The sequence below is a fragment of the Acinonyx jubatus genome, chromosome B4 (assembly GCF_027475565.1).
Source record: "Acinonyx jubatus isolate Ajub_Pintada_27869175 chromosome B4, VMU_Ajub_asm_v1.0, whole genome shotgun sequence".
Classification (NCBI taxonomy): Eukaryota; Metazoa; Chordata; class Mammalia; order Carnivora; family Felidae; genus Acinonyx; species Acinonyx jubatus.
In genome coordinates, this window is record NC_069387.1 from 18,480,476 (window position 1) to 18,503,187 (window position 22,712).

The window sequence follows — 22,712 nt, forward strand, 5'->3', positions numbered from 1 at the left end:
CATTTTCTCCTATGTATGTATGTGTGTCTAATCTCCTAATCTCCTGGCCCTTCCTTGTTTTATGGATTCATGTGATTGCATTTAGGGCCTACCCATACGATGCAGGATAATCTCCCCACCTCAAGATCCTTAACAGCTAAGGATCTGCAGAGACCCCTGGGTGCCACATAAGGCGACATCCAAATGTTCCGGAGACTAGAACATGGCTATATTTGGGAGGTGGGGCATTTTTCAGCCTCTGGCACTACTGAATACACATTCCCATTTCCTTCCCCACTAAGTGGTTTTCTTGAAGACATCATTGTTCCCATAAGATGTAGGCGATGATTTATGATGAATCTAAACCAAGATATGGCGGTCTGTCTCTACATGCTGTGTAGCTCTAGACGGCCCTGGAATCCAGTTCTGGCAAAGGAGATGGAAGGAAAAATCACTTTGGGAATCAGTTTTCAGAAAGGGGCTTCAGTGAAGACTCAGTGGACGAAACATGACTAAACTATTTCTGGCCCCATTTTCTAACTTGAAATCCCATATGATTCCTTTTTTCTAAGGTAACAGTTTGTGATTGTGAGGCAGAGAGCCAATAAGGAGGGGAAAGAAGCAAATCTAAAGATGGGAAGTTTGAAAGATCATTATTAAGCAGCTGAAACAATGCCAACCACTTCCCATTCCAGTCTTCTTGATGGGTAAAAATGTAGAAATAAATACATAAATAAATAAACCAGTATTTGTTTAAGCCATGAGTAGTCAGATTTTCAGTTATTGCAGCCAAAAGCATCCCTGTTACATTCTGAAATGTTTGGAAAATAATGAGGAGCATGAAAAAGAAAATAAAAGCCACTGTTAATATCCATGCCCAGAAATCATCACTGTTCACATTTTGTAGTATATTCTCCCAGCCATATCAAAGGGATCCGGCAGTGTGTACTGTGTTAGAAATTGCTTTGCGTGATCTAATTATGTGACGACTACTTTGCCATGGCACTAAATGTTAACTCGCAAGACTGGTGGCCCATCATTTTGATAAACCGCAGTTAAATAACCTTCACTGAAAATGTATTTAAAAATTAAAAATGGAACATCTAAGTGTTGCATTTCTAGTCTATTTCTCACAGACCCCCAAAAGAATGTTTCAAGGTTTGTTTTTCATTATTGTTGTTGTTGTTGTTTAGTGTTTCTTTGTTTAGTAATAAAATATAAAATGAGCATGGACAGCAATATAAGAAAAACAGTGCTAAGTAGTTTGAGTGAAGAAGGCGTCTGAGCCAGAAGAAAATGTTGCCATTTTCACAGTATTTCATCTCCCACTTGAAGAGATCGGAGGGGAAAGGTCTGGAAAGATGAAATCTAGTTAGATTTGACTGAGGGAGTGACTGTGTTGCTAAGGGCATTCTCTTAATTATGTTTGATAGGAATCTTATCCTTTGTTTTACTATTTTCTTTTAGTTATACATTCTCAAGTGTAGTGTTTCTTTTAACCAAAATAGCTTTTATAGAAAAGGTAACACAGCATAGCTGTGATATTATAAGCCTTGAAATATAAAACCAGTATGTAAGACTGATGCAAAAGAAAAATAAAACACTTCTTACGTTAGCTATTCAAAAAATGAATTAATTGAAAATACGAATCTAACCGCTAACTCTCTGTCACAAAACTTATAGGAGGGATCTGAGCCGGTAGCTTCAAGAAGACAAACAAAAAGCTTATCTCTTTCTCGTCGCTAGGAAGAAGTACACAGTAAGGACACGCTAAGCAAGCGAATCTCATTCTAGCAAAGGCTGACTATCCGTGGAAATATCACCACTTGTGAAGAACCATAAGTAGCGGTGGGAGAAAGTGTTGAAGGATTTCTGGTGAAACCAATGATTCACACAGGAAAAATCTAATCCTGTTCTTTCTCACTAAACCCTTAGTCTGCAACGTAGGAGTTTCTAATGAAGTTTTTATAAATTTGTAATCCCGCTCCTATTTTCCATTTGTAAGATGTATAGAGGGGGAGGTGTGATCGCGAAAGGAAATAGTAGGTTTCCATAGCAACGTAACAGACAATCCATAACATGGAGGTGATGGGATACAAACCTCTTCTTCCTCCAAAGTAAGGGGTGGAAGTAAACATTGTGTAGTTATCAGCCAACTGCAGACATTTTGTGGGACTCTGAAGATACTTAATTTAATTCAGAGCTGCCGCTCAGTTGCTCAGGACATGTCATTCCTGGTACTATTCTCTCCCTCTCCCTAGTGTCACAGTTGATAACCGCTAGCAAACACAGGTGACAGAGAGGAAGGAGTGGGGTCTTTTGGCTGGTGAAATAATTCTGCCAATAATTTGTTGCACTTTAAATTTTGATTTTTGATTCGATCTGTTGGTCTCAAAACTGTTCATCACGAGAACCCAGTTTTTGCCGGGCACTCATCTGTATGGAGATAAGAGTTGCCTGCTATGTATTGGAGCCCAAATGATATCCCCGTGGGCTGGAAGGAAAAAGGACCTAAACAAGATATGAATTGTATTGGCAATTACACGGCAATCAGTATATCATCTTGCATGTTGCCCTCACTTGCTAGTTTAGTAAATTCAATTTGAACTTGTTATCATTAAGGTCTCAAGTCATTGGCCAGCAGCTGCAATCCATCTACTTTAAGTTTTTTTTTCTGCGGTGATGGAAATAAGTCACAGGAAAAATGGCGATATCAAGTATTAATGGCATCTAGTGATTTCTAAAAATGGCATATGGGGATAATATAATATGTTCAACCGTCTAAGAGGACAGGGAGCAATATTGTGACTTACAAGAAATGACCAAATATATATTTCTCGTATGTATTTTTGGTCTTCATCCATGATTTCTGGCGCATAGCTCCTAAAACCCTGGGAATTTCCTGCCATGAGGGAGATAAAGAAAGCTTTTGTTGTGTTAATGAGGCAAGTTTCCAAAGCCTTTAGGTAAGAATAGCAGTTGGTTGCCAGGAAGGAGGACAGACCAAGTTATTAGAGGGTTGGCACTTTCAGTCCCAGCCCCAGGCCTCCGGGGAAGGGAGAGGGGCTGGAGATTGAATCAGACAATGGCCACCGACTTAGTCAATCATGACTGTGCAATAAAGCCTTTTAAAAAACCCAAAAGGACTGGATTCAGAGAGCTTCTGGGTTAGTGACCAGGTAGAGAAGCGGGGAGAGTGGTGCACCGGGAGAGGACATAGAGGCTCCATGCCCCTTCCTCATTCCTTGCTTTACGCATCTCTTGATCTAAGTGTTGATTCATACCCTTTATCATATCCTTTAACAAACTGGTAAATGTAAGTCACTTTTCCCCTAAATCTGTAAGCAACTCTAGCAAATTGATTAAACCTAAGGAGGAGGTTGTTGGAGCCTCAAAACTGTAGCCAGTGGGTCAGAGCGAAGGTAGCAGCCTGGGGATTGCAATCGATCTAGGAGGTGGGGAGGGTCAGCCTTGTGGGACTGAACTCTTATAACCTGTGGAATCTGATGTTATTTCTGGATAGATAGTGTCAGAACTGAGTTGTATCTTGGACATTCTGCTGGTGTCTAAGAATTGCTTGGTGTTGTGTGGGGGAGGATCCCCCCACATTGGAACTGGGTCTGAGAACCCCTAAAAGATGGGGTAACACTGATCTACTCATACACACTCTTCTAAGGCAAAGTGAAAATGCGTGGCTCGCATTTTGGTTCAGTGAAGGCTGTGTCACAAGTTTTGTGTTACTTCTAAGTCAACAAAGGAAAAATTGAATTATCGGCCAAAAAACAAACTCCTGCCAACCATCAATCAGTCATGTTATTTTTTAGATTTAGACTCCCGAAGAACCTACACTCAGAATCAGTCCTTTCTTGCCTAACCTCCTGAAGTTTCCCACTTATATATATAGAATTATATATACATAGAATTATAAAGAATTATATACAAAGAATATATATAAAGAATTATATATATATATGTATATATATATAATTTTTTTTAAGTTTACTTATTTTGAGAGAAAGAGAGTGCAGAGGAGGAGCAGAGAGAGAGGGGAAGAGAGAATCCCAGGCAGGCTGCACACTGTCAGCACAGATCCCGTGCAGGGCTCAAACTCACAAACCGTGAGATTATGACCTGAGCCAAAACCAAGAGTCAGATGCTTAACCTCCTGAGCCACCCAGACACCCCTCCCACTTTCTTCTTAACCACCGTTATCTACTTCATCCCTCACAAATTGTGAGAATGTTGGTTTCACTCAGTTTCCTGCCTTAGTCACTATGCTGTTTCCTTTTTTCTTCTCCTAAAAATGTTTTTGATTGATGCCTTATTGAAAAGTCCTTAATGTTCTTACTCTGCTTTCTAGGCTCATCATTACCAAAATGGAAGTGTTCAAGTAGTTGCCAACAGCTTACATAATTATTAACTGACCTTAATTCTCCTGGACCTTTTTTGTGGCATAGGGCTCTACTGATCATCTCCTCCTCATGAAGCATTTTCTTCCCTTGTATTCTAGTAAATAACAATATCTTGATTTGTTGCCAGTCTTTTAAGAGATCCTTATCTGTTGCACTTTAGTCACCACTTCTTCTGCCATTCTGTGCACATAAGCATGCCCCACGATGTGACTCCGAACTGCTCATTTTTTATATTTCACAAATTCTCCATCGGTATCCAGATCTGCATTCTGTGTTCCATATCGTTACTAAACATCAAACCTAAACCTCATCCTATATCTATATTTTATTTTCACATGGATAACCCAATGTTCCCTAAAATGCTGTACATTTGGTTTGGGTAATGATCACCACCCCTCTGAGAGTGATTGAATACTCTTCCCCAGCTTTCCTCTTTCTCTGTTGCACAGCCCTTACCTTAAGCTACAATTATTATTTATTTATACTGTCCTTCAAGCTCATAAATCTAATCACTTTTTTATTTATTAAATGAGTTATCCATCTGTCTTACTCTGTTGCCATAATGGAAGGTTTCTGGATATGTTTTGAAGGTATTGCTGATAACATTTCCTGATGAATGGGGTAAAGGATATGAGGAAAAGAGAATAGTCAAAGGTGATTTTTAAGGATTTTGGCTTGAGCAATTGAGTGCATAGTAGTGTTATTTATTGTGCAGTAGAACACTAGGGAAGAACAAGGTTAAGGGGATTCTATTTTAGTCAAAGTATGTTGGAGATCCCTATGTAACATTCAACTGGAGACGTAATATAAGGAGTTAAGATTTCAGAGTCCAAATTTCAGAGGGAAAATGGGGGTTGGAGATAGAAGTTTAGGAGGGATCACCTTCTAAAGCCACAGGACAGGTTGAGAGGCCCTAGGATTGTTCTCATAGACAGAGAAGGGGTCCCACACTCAGGTGTGGACTATGTCAATATTGACAAGGCAGGAAGGAGGAGCATGCCTCAGAAGAGGCTGAGGAACAACAACCAGTGAGGTGGTAACAAAACCAACAAGAAAATTATCAACTGCATGGAGTGTTTTCCAGCGTTTGAGCAAGATGAGGACTAACAAGTTACCCTCAGGGCCATCTTACCCACTGGGGACAGGAGGCACAGTACCTAGGTCCCATGATATCGTAGGGCACATGGAATGTTTTAATTTCATTTTTTTTGAATTAGAAGAAAAAAATATGAATATAGTAACAGTGAATATGTAATACTGAACCTGGACTAGGTTATGTTCGTTTTTGTAACAACACAGTCATCAAACAATTTTTAATGCTTTAATGAAAAAAGAGGGCCCTGGAAGTTCTTGACGTGGGTCAAGCATTAGCCAGGCAGTGTGGACCTCACTGCTTACACTGATAAGGACAGCTTTGAAGGAGTCCTGGGACAGACGCCTGATTGGTGGTTGGAGTTGGAGAGGAAGGGGAATGTGAAGATGGGAGATGGCATTTTTAACAAACCTTTGAAATAATTTTGTACAAGGGTGCAGAGAAGTAGGATCCCACCTGGAAGAGATGTGGAACCAAAGGAAGAGTGTGTTTTATTTTGTGGGTTGTGGAGTCAGAAGAGGCATGTGTCTGCATGTGTGTGTGTGTACGCGCATCCATGTGTGTGCATGAAAACTGGGAAGGTCTGTCTTAGAATGTCTAACGGAAGGAGCAGAGTCCTTCAGGGCAGAAAGTGCCCAGTTGGAATGGTTGGCCTCTCAGACGGAAGCCAGTTCATCCTGATGGCTTCTGCTCCTTCAGTGAAATAAAAACTAAAGTCACCAGCTGAGAGTGACAAGTTCCGAGGAGGGGGAGGGCAATTTGAGAAGAGGACAAAATATGCAATAGTCGCTTTTATATTGAGACAATAGATTGTCTAGGGAAATGTAAAAGGATTTCTGAGGGAGAAAGAATGGAACAAAGTTGAAAATGTTAGCAGTAGTTATCTCAGGGTAGTAGCATCAAATTTGATTTTTATTTACTTTTTTTATAATTTTGTTTTCAAAGTCTTACACTGAAGTGCTTTTGTTGCTTTAAATAGCTATTAAAATACTAATAAAAAAATACTCAACAGCCTTCCTATCCCTTATATCTTGCTTTAGTTCCTATTTGCTGTAGGAATTTTTTGGACCAGTTTCTTATAGGAATTTTTCCTGGACCAACTCCAGCTCCTTGTTAAAATTCCCTTAAGAGTTACTCTCCAGTGTATGATGCTGTTCTGTCATGTATATTGTTATATGTCATTTTATCTGCTTTCTGTATGAACATTTAATTTTCCTAATGAAATTATCAACTTCTTACTGCCAGCAACTAGGTCCCATATGAGTATTTCTTAGTTTTAATGAATCAGTTTACACAAATGCCTTACATATGAATCTCTGGGTAGACTCTCCTTCTCTTGTACTATGGCAAAGCCTGCTTTCTTCTTGTAGGCCACGTGATCTCCAACCTGTCCTGAATCAGATGAATTTTTCATTCCCCTTCTTCCAAATGCACTGCAGCTTTTGTTGAGCGCATGAGCTCCATACTTGGAGAGTAAATGAGGAACAGGTGAGAGAGAACACTTTGCCAGTTCACGTGCTCACTGTCCTTCCTCACCTCCACCCCGTGGCACTCCTTCATGTGTTTCGGTGTACGTAGATAAGAGCAAAGACAAGGACCATATTCTTCTGGGCCAAAGTCAACTCTCAGTGTTGAAGACAGTGGGTAATAAGTTGTTCTACAGTCTAAAGAGAGACCAAAGTATGAAAGAGCTTGTAGAAGGAAGATTCTGATTCATTAGAGAGAAGGGTCTTCAGAAAACTGAGGAGAGTATAAACCATGTAATGTTCCTCCTTCGCCATGGACTCGAACTGAAGAAGTCTAAGGGGGAGGCTGTAAAGTAGCTTGCAGGGGGAGTGAGGACAAAGGGCAAACGTGATATATGGCAACAGTCACATTGTTCCCATTGTTCAGTAGATGCCAAGAAGGCTAGCCCAGCTCGAGTTACTTATCAACACCCTCCCTGCTGGAACAAGGTGTGTGCAGCACAAAAAGTCTGTGGGCTTACCACTGAGAACCAGACGTGGGGAAGTGGGGAAGTGGCAGGGGAGTGTCGACCCAAGAGTGCTTCCCTCAAGTCAGAATGGCAGTGGGAGAGAGCCCAGGAGGAGGGGGTGGAACTTTCTGAAAAATCTGTAAATTCACCTCATGGATTTTGATACCTGCCATGACATCATGCCTGCCTAATACCCAAGAGAGAGATCCAAGGAAAACTAGCTAATTGTAAAGAAGCCTCAGTTCCTTGTTCTTCCGTGTCTTGCTTCTGTTGACCATAGGAGCCAAGCAGCCAGAGGGGTGGGGGTAAAAGGGCAGACCACCTGCACTCTGGGTCCATGAGCCTCGGGTCCAATCTAAGCTGGGATGGGGAGGGATTACCTTTAAACTGGCTTCAAACCAGATGAGGTAGAGACCTTCGGTTCTTAAGTCCGCACCCTAATACCTAAAAAATGGTGCTACTCATTAATACCTGCAAGGATACAGCATGTTCCCAAGATGTCAAGGAAAAAGAGAAGAGATTCAGTAGGGTGAGTTTGAAGGCTGTGATGGGAAACAAATCAAGCTGTATCCTCTAGGGTCAGCCCCGTTAGTTGACCAGCAAGTAGCAAGTAACTGTGGCGGTGAGAGAAACAGTGGTCATCATGGTAGTTGTTGCGGGAGTAACAGTGGTGATAGACTGTTCCCAGAATGCCTGCTAGGCACCAGTCATTATGTTAGGGCTTTAGGTGTATTATCTCTAATATTTACTACAAACTAGCAGTGTGGCTGTTCTGTGGCCAACAAGCATAGGAGGAAACTGACTCTCATGGAGTGAATAAGTCGGGGTCACACAGGCAGCAATGAAAACATGAAGCTAAAGAAGCATAATTGGTCGGGAGGAGAACAGTGTGCGTCTTCAGCGATCACGTCTCTTACTTTGTGCAGTCCTCCTGCCTTCTCACTGTCCTAAGAGCTTCCAGGTCCTATTGATTCCGGGCTGCGTGTGGTACCAACAGCATTCCCACTACCTGACCTCGGGAATCAGACGACCCGTACGTTCCACTTCGGCCTCCACCAACCTTTTATTGGTATATGGAGAAACGAGCATTCTTTCTGTACTAATGCTCCTTCGTTCTGTTCTAGAAATGTCGCACACGCAACAAATATTTGTGCCACATAAATCAATAGCCTATTTTTAGGTTGGCCTGCACCCATGAGCTACAGTGTTTAGTGTCATTTCCAGAGGAAAACGTGTTCTCAGTCTCAGTTGGAATGATTCGCAATTAATCTTAACATTGTTGACTTGAAATGAATATTATGACAAGCATGATTATCCACATTGATGACAGGAGTCAATGAAATGTGTATTAAAAAAGCAAATATTTGTGGTCATTATTTAGTTTCCAGATGCATTGTGCAGTTCAGTTCGTGTGTTCTCCAAGCAATTGGCAGGGATGCCTGAGGGATGCTGAGTGGCAGGGAAAGCCAGGCTGTGAGAATTCACAAGGTGGATCACCATGAGCAAAAGACATGACTGCAGTGTCTTCCACATCCCCCCTTCGACCCCCTACACACAACAACCCGTCTCTTTCTGGCATTCCTGAGCAAGTCAGGGAAATAGGGAATATAACTGTGTAGGCGCTGATAAAGTCAAACAACCAGATCTCCCAATGCCCCATTCTTTATCTGTCTAGTTAGCTTTGCTATCACCATAGTTGGGCATCGCATTAATCATCATTAAGAACCTTCTGAGAAAGAGCCTGGCGCTCTGTGAAATCATGGCATTCGGAGGCAGATTCAGTTCAGATCCCTGACCTGCTCTTGAGTGATGTGACCTGGGACATCATTTACTTCATCTCCACAAATGGATTTGCTCATTTCAATTTCAGGATGTTAAATTATACAATAATTGATGAGTTAAACCCATGAAAAGCATGGTTATTTAAAATGCATGGTTGGCCTTGAATAGTTGAAAATATCCATTAATTCCACAAACATTTCTTGAGGGCTATTTTGTATCAGACACTAAACTAAACATCAGACACAGATAAATAAAGCACAGTTCCTGCCTTTAAGGAATCATAATGTTATATTCAGAAACTAGATGACCAATGGCTTTGTTGACTCAGTTTACTTCTGTGGCACCAAGAATTTCCTTCAGTCTTATTTTTTGCAAAATTAGTTTGTCAGTTGATGACCTCACACAAGTTTAACATCTGACCATGTTGGTTATGACTAATAGGTTGAATTAGAAGAAAATAGAATGTCTGAGCGGACAGGGTAATTGCTGCCATGAAGCCTGGTAATTCTCTTCCAATGTAGAGGCAAAAGTCAGAGTGAGACCTTATTAAATGATAATGTGAACAAACTGAGTCAAGAGGCAAACCACAGAGTTTGTAATAGTTTGAGAAGAAAGATAAAAGCAGAAATAAGTACCTGAGATGTGACATCTAAACTTCTGTTTTGGGGCGCCTGGGTGGCTCAGTCGGTTAAGCATGTGACTTCGGCTCAGGTCATGATCTCGTGGTCCGTGAGTTCGAGCCCCGCGTCGGGCTCTGTGCTGACAGCTCGAAGCCTGGAGCCTGTTTCAGATTCTGTGTCTCCCTCTCTCTGACCCTCCCCCATTCATGCTGTCTCTCCCTGTCTCAAAAATAAATAAACGTTAAAAAAAAAAAAAAACCTTCTGTTTTGTTTTTCATTTTAATCAGGATAAGATTAAATCTACCTTTGTGAAACACTGACCTAAGAATAGCCATGTGCCATGGTCTTCCTTCACTGTCACAGTTAAGGTCCTGAAACTGCTCTTGGAAGAGTTACTGTGTAAAGGTGACTTTCAAAAGTCTTCCTGATGGACAGAAGCCACTTTGGGAAAGAGGTCATTCTGTGTAGGGTATTTTGAGTGTTAGAGTTTGTTCTGTTTAGAGTGTTTTGGCTGCTGTTTGGATTCCTATCCTCAGAATAGAAATTATTTCAAGATATTTACCTCTTAGGAGTAAGAATGTATATTTCTCAGAAAGAAAACAATTTCACCAGGGAATATGAACAAAAGGAGGAAAATTCAACAAATTAATCTAGGAGATTATTCCTAAAGAAATTATCTTTAGTAATTCTTTTAGATTAATCTTTTTACTAGATTTCATAGATGGTTTTAGGTACAAGTTAATACTTTGCAATTCTCCTTATCAGACTTCTTAGATCCCTGTTCTCTATACTTATATATCTTCCTCAGACTTTGAAATGTAGGAAATAAATTTTTGATATTATCCTGGAAATTCACTGAAGTAAACCTTTATCTTATCTGTGTTTCATCTGTTTGCTTAAAGAATTTAATTTGGGATCTTATTTCATAATCAAGGGGAGGGCATAATTCAGGGTCTAGAAAAATCTCTTTAGGACAAAAGCTGATTGTTACACAAGTTTCTCTGATTGATCTTTCTCAAAATGGACACATTACTTCTTATTACCAATAACCATTGAATGAAAAACTGGTGAGTATAGCAGGTTAACATCAGCCGTGAGTATTCCTGGATCCTTTGGCCCTGCCCCTTCCCCTGGAATGTGATGTTTCCCACAATGTATTCTGTAGGGCTCAGAGACAGTCAGCAATATTTTTTAAAGTTTATTTATTTTATTTTGAGAGAGAGCGTGGGGAAGAGGCAGACAGAGGGAGAGAGAGAGAGGATCCCAAGCAGGCTCTGCGCTGCTAGCACAGAGTCTGATGCGGGGCTCAATGTCACAAACCGCTAGATCATGACCTGAACCGAAACCAAGAGTTGGATGCATAACTGACTGGGCCATTCAGGTACCCTGACACTCAGCAATTTTAAAAAATTGGATCCCTGCTCAAATAAATTTAGGCATTACCATTTACCAAATTTTCCTCTTGGGAATTTACATCAGGTTAAAAACTCTAAGGCACCCTGCAGTTTTTAGGAAAAGTTGTTTAGAATGAATTAATATAGAGCATGGGGGGGGGAGGGGGCGGGGAATCAAAGCAATGAGGACAGGTATAATAGTCCTATGTTTCTCTCATTCTCTCTTCAGTTTCCCGTGCACTGGACACAGTTCATACATATTATGTGAGGGAAAGAAGGAAGATGTTAGTGGCAGTTAAGAAAATCTCTGTGTGATAGATCAAACAAAATCATATAATGGTAAGAAAGTATTCCTACCAGTTCATCAGTGTTTGAGAAGTTTGAGTTTAGGCTAGTATCAATATTAAAATTGGAGGAAACCTCATTATCACCTTTTTTTTTAATACAAGTTATATGATTTGATAGGTTTCCAAATTATCATTCATCCTCAATCTTCTAATCTTATTTCCTTTAGAGCTTCCCAAGTATGTGACTCATCCTAAAGCAAGCTACAGATATTTAATGAATACAACATGAGGAGTTGGGAGATAAATAGTCACCCATGAAACCGTCGATGCAATCAAAGCCATAAACATATCCATCACCTAAAGTTTCCTCTCATGCATTCATTCGTTTGTTCATTCTTTGTTTTGTTTTGTTTTTTTTCTTTAATGGCAAGAAGACTGAATGGAAGATCTACCCTATTGGCAAAATTTCAAGTATACAATATGGTATTTTTTACCCCATTTTTTTTTAATGTTTATTTTTGAGAGAAATAGAGTGAGAGAGAGCAAGCGCATAAGAAGGAGAGGGGTAGAGACAGAGGAGGACAGAGGATCTGAAGTGGGTTTTATGCTGACAGCAGAGAGCCCAATGCAGGGCTCGAACTCATGGACCATGAGCTCCTGACCTGAGCCAAAGTCGGACACTTAACCGACTGATCCACTCAGGCGCCCCTACTCTGGTTTTGTTGACATATAATTGGCATAAGGCAATTATTGGCATATGGCACCGTGTATGTTTAAGATTTTACCTTACATGTGTTGTGAAATGATCACCGCAATAAGTTCAGAGATCAAAACAAAACAAAACAAAAGATAAAAAGAAAAACAAAAGGTTTTCCTTGTGATGAGAAGTCTTAGGATTTACTCTCTAAACACCTTTCACATAGACAACAGACAAGCATATAACTACAGTCATATTTTATATTACATCCCTAGTACTTATTTATCTTTTTAAAAATATGTGTTATTGAAGTATAGTTGGCATACGGTGTCCCATTTATTTCAGGTGCACAACACAGTGATTCAACAATTCTCTACATTGTTCAGTGCTCACCATGACAAATCTAGTCACCATCTGTCACCATACAACGTTATTACAATATTAATTTTATTCCCTGGACCACACTTTTCATCTCTGTGACTTATTTATTTTCTAACTGAAAGTTTGTACCTTTTAATCCCCTTCACCTATTTCTCCCATTCCCCACACCCCCCCTCCCCTCTGGCAACCCCAGTTTTTTCTCTGTAGACAAGATAGTATTTTTAACCATAAGCCCTGTGTTAAAATAGGCCCTGTGTTAAAATGCAGTAGATCTCCAGACCTGTTTTGTTTTACTGTTTTGTTTTGTTTTTAGAAAGATTCATTGGTTATCAAGTTTGTGATAGATGCAAAGTTCAGATCACAGGTGGATAAAAAAAATGCTGAGGGGTAAAAAAAAAGGCTGAGGGTTTTTTTAAGATTTTTGTAATGCAATCATGAGGAAGTTCTACGTATTGAGGATTTCTTGTGTTTGTTTATGTATATACAAAGGAGGAAAAGCTCGATCAGAACTGAAATCAGAAATCATCTTGATCGTTTTCTGGTGGACAAAAAGAAAAATTTGAACCTTTCCTAACCCTGGAACAATAAATTACCTAGTTTTAAAAAAAAAAGGGGGGAATTCCCATCTATGATGACTAACCCCTACCCTCAGGGATGTTACAATATTTACGTTTGTTTGTCTTTATGAAATAGAATATCATATTCTCCCAAATTTCTGCTTATACTAGATAATCTTACTATTATAATATGTTTCAGTCTTCTGTTTCCAGGATGTACTTAGCAATAGCTATTGAGTTTTGAGCATTGTGTCAATGACAATGTGTCATCATTTTTTATAATGCATTATTTTTATAAAGTACAATGTTGCTGCCTTCAGTGTGAGTCGCTGTCATGTAGTGGTTTTAAATGTTCCATACAAATTGACAACTTGAGCATATTGGCTATTGTTATTCCTTGAGTGAAGAAGCAGTTTCTTGGGGAGCCTGGATGGCTCTGTCAGTTAAGCGTTCAACTCTTGATTTCGGCACAGGTCATGATTTCACAGTTGAGGTCGAGCCCCACATCAGGCTCTGTACCGACAGTGTGGACCCTGCTTGGGGTTTCTCTATCTCCCTCATGCTCTAAATCTGTCTCTCAAAATAAATAAACATTTAAAAAAAAGAGTTGGACGCTTAACCAACTGAGCCACCCAGGCACCCCTCAATGGAGAATATTTAAATATATTTTTAAAATACTACTCTAATTAGGAAATGATGCTAGAGTAAGTAATAAATCTTTAGAACTCGGAAGATCCTTAACTAGTCAATGTAATGCCAATGCATGGAAAGTAAGCTCCCAGAGGGCAGGAGCCTCTCCATCTTTTCATTGCTGTATCTGGTCCCCCAAAACAGCATTTGACCTGAGTCAACCCTCAGATTGCTAAGGGGGGCGGGGTGGGGGATTAACGAACTATGCAAAGCACAGTTTTCTTTTCAAGCAGTCATAGAGGTGTAGCAAATGCTGAGTCTGAACCTTTCTCTCCTCAAAGGGAAATTCATATGTCTAGGCAAGGAAACAAATATATATATGGTATATACATTTGGTATATATTTTTGGTACTATGTTTGATATATTTATACCAAATATATACCAATATATATGTAAATATATACCAAAAATATCCTCAGTCTGTGGGAAAATTGAAAACTTACATGAAAGTTCAAAGGAATACAAGACATCTGCCTAGCAGGGATGGAGATTGTTGAGGAAGAAGTGTTTAACATAAAGCTGGAGAACGTGCAGCTCTGACAGGTGTAGTTTATGCAGAAGAAGGGCTCTCCAGGAGGGGGTACAAAGATGAAAGAAACTGAAAAACGATGCAGGGAGACCTGACCTTGCCTACCCTGGAGTGAAAACTGGACGGATAAATTAGCACTGGGTCAAGGAGGGCAGTAGAATGACAGACTATGCCACTCAGAGGTGTTTTACTATCACCTTGCAGCGTGAATCAGTCCTCTCTCCTGTGATCTTTATCATAAGCAATAAGAGAGAATGGCCTGATCAGAAATATTCATTCTATTCCTTCACCTCAGTAGTGGCATTCATACTATAAACTCTTCCTCTTTTGAGATCATCACCCCTTTGGATTTCTGCAACAACATCTCACCTGGTGTATTTCCTTCTCTGGCCTCCTGTGCACCTTCCCATGCTCAGGCTCATCCACCCTGAAGGCTGGCTCCAGCATGCCTGTCCCTGGCCTTCCTCTGCACACCGCCCACTGAAACACCCAGCCTCTCATCCTGCTTCCACACTGCTGGCTGCTGGAATTTCCATATTGAATCCTCATTGTCTTTCCTCCTAAATCTTCCTCCCATGTTCATCAATCTGTACATGTTTCTTCCAGTTTTGCAGAATCTACGTTTTTTTTAGTTACCTCTGTTTTGTTTTGTTTTTTTCCTGTTCTATCAGCTCTGTTCATCTTTCCCCCCACAGACTCTGTTTCTTTGCATTCTCACTGCCAACAGTCAGGTTCCATATCGCCTCACACCTGGTTGTTCCTGTCACCTCTGGCTCCTCACTGGGCTCCTTGTATGCTGTCATTCCCTCACCAGGGAGTCTAATTCTACCAGAACTAAAGTAAAATGTATTTTTATTACGCTCCCTTGTTAGAAGGTGGAGGGTCCATAATGTATCCTCCAGACTGAGAAGGCACTTTAAGACTGAGAACAGAGCAAGCCATTCCATTTCATTTTCACAGAGTTTTATTCAGGGTAACCTGCTGATAGGGGCATAAGGGGAATCAGGCAGGCAGATGATCCAGGCAGTATGTGGTTATTCTCCAAAGCTATTCTCCGCTTCATCTGGACTCCAGTCCCCAGCTTTTGTAAAGCCAGGGGCATGGTGGTGTGGTCACCATCTGCACACCAGAGGGTCTCTCCTAGTTATCTAACGTGGAGTCTTTTGTGCACCACTTTAGGGAAGATCAGAACGAGCCTTCCTGCATTCTGGTCAGGACGTATGTTAACCTCCACAGGGCCTGGAACACGTAGCCCCAGGGGGGAAGTCACTGTGTGGGCACGAACGGGGCGGAGGACCAAAGATGGAGTCAATGTTGTCCGCACTCCTACATCCCTCCTCTTAGTGACACAATAGAAATCAGTGAAAATTTGCAGAGAACCAGTTGTGTACCACACAGAGCAGTAGGCAGAGGAAACAATGATCAATGCATTCCCTGCCGCAGGGGAACATTCAGTTTAGTGTGGGTGATAGACATAAACCTAAGTGACTCACAATGGAACAAGTAATAAAATGCCTTAAAATTCTTTCTGTCATTTTCTGTTACCCTCACATAAGTTTATTCATTTTAGCCTTGATAGTAAATTCTCCATGACATTTTAAAAAGAAATTTATTATCAGATTGCTTTAAAAAATGGAATTAATTCTTTTACTTAAACCAGCAATTGGTATTATGTTGTTTTGTAATTTGAAAGATAAATAAATTTCTTTATTCAGTGTTAAATTTTTTAAAACAATTGCCTTGTGATTCAGAAAAAAAAATATATTTCACTTGGACTGTAGATATTCTCCAAATAAACTATACACATTTATAAACTAACATCTGGTTTAGTTTATTTTAAAAGCTAAACCAAAAATGTCAAAGTGAGATGTTTGTTTTGTCAATAAATGTTGTAAAGAATCAGACTGTAGTCATTGTAAGAAGGACATATTTACTTCATTTTTAAAATTGGTTAAGAATGATTTAAACATTAGTGTTATTAGCTTAAAATAGACTATTAAAACTCTCAGACATTTTATGATAGCCCCATGGTAAGCACAAAAATAAAACATATAGAGAATACACAACAGAAAAAGAGAAAGGAAACAAAATATACCATTACAAAATCAATGAAATACAAAGTGGATAGCAAGACAAGAAAAGATGGACAAAAGAGCTACAGGATAGACTGAAAATAATTAACAAAATAGAAATAGTAAGTCCTTCTCTATCAGTAATTACTATAAATGTAAATGGATTAAACTCCCCAATCAGAATGCTTAGAGTGACTGAATGGATTTAAAAAATCCAGCTACCTGCTATCTACAAGAAACTCATTTTAGATTTAAGGATACACGTAAAGGGATGGAAAAATATATTCCATATAATTGGTAACCAAAAGAGAACAGGGACAGCTATATTTATATCAGACAAACTACACTATAAGTCAAAACTGTCACAAGACACAAAGGACATTATATCATGATAAAAGAGTCAACACAGTAGGAAGATATAACCAGTATTAAAAAAAAAATCTGCACCCAACATCAGAGCTCCTAAATATATAAAACAAACATTGACAAATTTAAGGAGAAATAGACAGCAGTTCAATAATAGTAGAGACTTTAATACTCCACATTCAATAATGGAAGTAGCATCCAGACAGAAAATCAATAAAGAAATAGTATACTTAAATAACACCATACACCAAATGAACCTAACAGACATATGCAGAATACCCTACCCAACAGCAGCAGAACACAGTCTTCTTAAGAAAATTGTACATGGAACATTCTCCAGGATAGATCGTATATTGGGCCACAAAAGAAGTCTTAATGTATTTTAAAAGACTGAAATCATATTGAACATATTTCCCAACCACTGTAGGATGAAACTAGAAATTAATAGTAAGAAGGAAAACTGGAAAATTCACCGATATGTGGACTTTAAAAAACACACTCTCAGACAACTAATGGGCCAAACAAAAAGATCCAAGGGAAATTGCACAATATCTTGAGGCAAATGAAAACAAAGACACAACATACCAAAACTATTGGATGTAGCAAAAGCAATAGTAAGAGGGAAGTTTATAATTCTAAGCACCTACATTAAAAAAGAAGATCTCAAATAAACTAACTTTACATCTCAAGGGACTAGGAAAATCACAAGCTAAACTCAAAGTTATCAGAAGGAAGGGTATAATAAAGATTAGAGCAGAAATAAAATTGAGACCAGAGAAACAATAGAGATATCAACATAGCTAAGAAGTGATTTTTGAAAGAGTAGAAAAAATGGCAAACTTTAGACTAACTAGAAAAAATAGAGAAATGATTCAAATAAATAAAATCAGAAATGAAGGAAATATTAAAATTGATGTCACAGAAATAAACAGGATCATTAGAAATTACTGTGAAAAATTATATGCCAAGAAATTGGATAACATAGAAGAAATGGATAAATTCGTAAAAACATGAACCCTACCAAGGCTAAATCATGAAGGAATAGAAAATCTGAACATATCTATAATTAGTAAGAAAATTGAATCACTGGGGTGCCTGGGTGGCTCAGTTGGTTAAGTGTCCAACTTCGGCTCAGGTCATGATCTCACGGTTCATGAGTTTGAGTCCCGTGTTGGGCTCTGTGCTGACCGCTCAGAGCCTGGAGCCTGCTTTGGGTTCTGTGTCTCCCTCTCTCTCTGTCCTTCCCCCACTCACACTATCTCTCTCTGTCTCTCAAAAAATGAATAAATGTTTAAAACAATTAACAACCACAAAAAAAGAAAATTGATTCAGTAATCAAAAAAAAAAAAACTCACAGCACAGAAAAAGATCGTATATCTTCATGGGTGAACGCTACTAAAGATTTTAGAATTAACACTAATCCTTCTCAATCTCTTCCAAAATATGGAAAAAGGAGGGAATACTTCCAAACTTATTCTGTAAATCCAGCATTACCATGATATCAAAGCCAAAACAAAGACATTACTAGAAAAGAAAAATACAGAAAATTATTCCTGATTAACACAATACTAGCAAACAAACACCTGAAAAGAAGCATAAACCATTGCCAAATGGAATTTATCCCTCAGATGGAAGGATGCTTCAGTATATGAAAATCAGTTAATGTGATTCACCACATTTCCTATCCAGGGCTGTTTGGCAAGAAACAGTAATAAAAAGCATCCAAATGGGAAAGACAGAAATAAAATTATCTCTGTTTGCAGATGACATAATTTTATATGTTGAAAACCTTAAGGATCACACACACACACACACACAAAAGTGTTAGAATAAATGAATTGAGTAAAGTTGCAGAATATAAAGTTGACATACACATATAAGTAAAGTTTCTAGACACTAATACCAAATTATCTGAAAAGATAACCAGAGGGAGGAAAACCTCTGCTATTTATATTTATATATTGTTATTATTATTATTTACATATATATTCATATTTATTTCTTTATCTATGTATAATAGTGTTGGAAAGAAAAAAATAAGTTTAGCAATAAATTTAGCCGAAGAGGTGAAAGACTTGTATACTAAAATCTATAAAACAGTGAGAGAAACTGAAGAAGACACAAATAAATGGAAAGACACCATGTGTTCATGGATCGGAAGACTTCATGTTTTTTAAATGTCCGTACTAGTGGCCCAGGACACTCTGCATTCCGCGTGTATCTCGAGGGCATGTCAGACACCTTCTTCTCCACCCCTTAAGCTCTCTCAGTGTCATTGCCACTGTATTGCCAAGATGTTGCTTTCTACCAGGCTGACTCTGGACAAGCTGGATGTGAAGGGGAAGTAGATAGTCATGAGGGTGGACTTTAACGTCCCTATGAGGAACCAGATAAGAACTAACCAGCGAATCAAGGCTGCCATCCCAAGCATCCAATTCTGCTTGAACAATGGAGCTACGTCAGTTGTTCTTATGAGCCATCTGGACTGGCATGATGGTGTCCCCATGCCTGACAAGTACTCTTTGGAGCCAGACGTTACAGGACTCAGATCTCTGCTGGGCAAAGATGTTTTGTTCTTGAGGGACTATGCAGGCCCAGAAGTGGAGGAAGCTTGTGCTGACCCAGCTGCTGGGTCTGTCATCCTGCTGGAGAACCTCCACCTCCATGTGGAGAAAGAAGGGAAGGGAAAAGATGCTTCTGGGAATAAGGTTAAAGCTGAGCCAGCCAAAATAGAAGCCTTCAAAGCTTCACTTTCCAAGCTAGGACATCTATGTCAATGATGCTTTGGCACGACTCGCTGAGCCCACAGCAACATGGTGGGAGTCAGTATGCCACAGAAGGCCAGACATTTCTTGAGGAAGAAGGAGCTGAGCCACTTTGCAAGGCCTTGGAGAGCACAGACTGATCCTTCCTGGTCCTCCTGGGAAGAGCTAAAGTCGCAGACAATATCCACATGATCAGCAATATACTGGACAAAGTCAATGAGATGATTATTGGTGGTGGAATGGCTTTTACTTTCCTTAAGGTGCTCAACAACATGGAGATTGGCACTTCTCTGTTGAAGAGGGAGGCAAGATCAGCAAAGTCCTCATCTCTAAAGCTGAGAAGAACAGTGTGAAAATCACCTTGCCTGTTGACTTCATCACTGCTGAGAAGTTTGATGAGAATGCCAAGACTAGCCAAGCCACTGTAGCCTCTGGCACACCTACTGGTGGGATGGGCTTGGACCTTGGTCCTGAGAGGAGCAAGAAGTATGCTGAGGCAGTTGTTCAGGCTAAGCAGATTGTGTGGAGTGGACCTGTGGGCATATTTGAATGGGAAGCTTTTGGCCAAGGAACCAAAACCTTCATAGATGAGGTGGTGAAAGCTGCTTTCAGGAGATGCATCACCGTCGTAGGAGGTGGAGACACTGCCCCTTACTGGGCCAAATGGAACACAGAGGATAAAGTCAGCCATGTGAGCACTGGGGGTGGTGCCAGTTTAGAGCTCCTGGAAGGTAAAGTCCTTCCTGGGGTGGATGCTCTCAGAGTGTTTAATACTTTCCTGCCTTTTGGTTCCTGTGCACAGCCCCTAAGTCAACACATCTCTTGTGTAGCACTTGCCACATCTCCACTTGGCATTGACTAAATCTTCCCTTGTGTCAAGATTCAGCTAGTAGCCAAGAGATGCAGTGCCAGGAGCCCTTAAGCAGTTGCACAGCATCTCAGCTCCTCTTTACTGCACCCTGGATTTGCCTACATCCTTCAAGATGCCATTTGAATTCCTTAGTAGCTTATAATCACTTGGTGATTATGCATCCTAGAGGGCATATACTTCTATTTTGCCTTTTAGAAGAAACTGCGCTATGTTAGCTTCTCTTTTTGAAGTAGCTTATTCTGATTAACTTTGTCCTTGTTTTACTACTCATCATGGAAAAAAGATGAAATTTTAATTGTAGAGGGATAGGGAGACAACATTGGTGATCTGTTAAATAAATAATAAAAATATCCATTAAAAAATAAATAAAATAAAACGTCCATACAACTAAAGCAATCTACAAACTTAATGCCATCTCTACCAATGGTAGAGAAAAATGCCAATTGCATTTTTTTATGATTTTTTTAATGTTTATTTATTTTTGAGAAAGAGATAGACAGAGCATGAGTGAGGGAGGGGCAGAGAGATGAGGGAGACACAGAATCTGAAGCAGGATCCTGCCTCCAAGCTGTCAGCACAGAGCCCAACGCAGGGCTGAAACTCACACACCATGAGATCCTGACCTGAGCTGAAGTCAGTCACTTCACCAGCTGAGCCACCCAGTCGCCCCAGCCAATTGCATTTTTACAGAAATAGAAAAAAATGTTAAAATTCATATGAAACTACAAAGGACTCTGAATAGTCAAACAATCTTGAGAAAGTAAAACAAAGATGAGGGTATCACACTTCCTGGTTTCAAAACATATTACGGGGCACTTGGGTCGCTCAGTCGGCTAAGCATCCAACTTTGGCTCAGGTCATAATCTCATGGTCTGTGAGTTCAAACCCCATGTCGGGCTCTGTGCTGACAGCTTAGAGAGTGGAGCCTGCTTCGGATTCTGTGTCTCCCTCTCTCTCTGCCCCTCCCCTGCTCATGCTCTGTCTCTCTCTGTCTCAAAAATAAATAAAAACATTTAAAAAAATTTAAAAAATATATATTACAGAGTAATGGTACTCACATAAAGATAGACTGTAGCCAATGGAACAGAATAGAAAACCAGAAATAAATGCACATATATACAGTCAATTGATGTTCAACAAGGGTACTGAGAATACACAATGAGGAAAGAATAGTCTTTTCAACAAGCAGCATTGGAAAAGGTGGATATCCACAAGCCAAAAAAATGAAATTGGACCTTTAGCTTACGCCATACACAAAAGTCAGGAGATCAAAGACTTTAACGTAAGGTCTGAAACTGTAAAACTCCTAGAAGAAAACATAGGGGAAAAGCTTCATGACATTGGGCTTGATAATGATCTTGCAGATTTGACACCCAAAGCAAAGGCACAGAGCAAAATAAACAATTGGGACTACAGTTGACTCTGAACAACATGAGTTTGAACTTGAACTGTGTGGGGCCACTTATACACAGATTCTTTACAGTATGGTACTGTAAATGTATTTTATCTTATGATATTATTAACATTTTCTTTTCTCTGGCTAATTTTATTATAAGAATACAGTATATAATATATGCATAACATACAAAATATGTATTAATTCTTTATGTTATTGGTAAGGCTTCTAGTCAACGGTTGCCTATTAGAAGTTAATCTCTTGGGGAGTCAAAATTTATACATGGATTCTCAACTGGACAGGGGTTAGGTGCCCCTCAACCCCCACACTGCTGTTCAAGGGTCAACTGCACATCAGACTAAAAAGCTTCTGTGCAGCAATTGAAACCACCAGTGATATGAAAAGACAACCTACAGAATGGGAGACAATATTTACAAGTTCTATACCTGATAAGAGGTTAATATCCAAAATATATAAGGAATTCCCACAACTCAGTAGCAGAGTAATAGCTCAATGTAAAATATGGGTGAAGGTCTTCATTGGCATTTCTTCAAAGAAGACATACAGATGGCCAACAGGTACACAAAAAGATGTTCAACAGCACTAATCAGAAAAATACAAACCAAAACCATAAAGACATATCACCTCATACCTGTTAGGATGCCTACTATTAAAAAAAAAGATAACAAGTGTTGGAGAGAATGTAGTAAAATTGGAACCCTTGCATACTGTCGGTGAGAATGTGAAATGGACAGCTGCTATAGAAAACAGTATGGAGTTCCTCAAAAAATTAAAAATAGAAGTACCATATGATCCAACAATCTCACTTCTGAGTATCCAAAAGA

General features: G+C 39.6%; 1 protein-coding gene and 1 pseudogene across 2 annotated transcripts in view; both read left to right on the forward strand.

Moving 5' to 3' along the window:
- The window catches only part of PLXDC2 (plexin domain containing 2), a 442,292-nt gene that overhangs the window by 270,986 nt on the left and 148,594 nt on the right, over positions 1–22,712 (forward strand). The gene's annotated exons all lie outside the window — the stretch shown is intronic.
- LOC128316294 (phosphoglycerate kinase 1-like) lies at positions 11,421–20,979 on the forward strand (annotated as a pseudogene).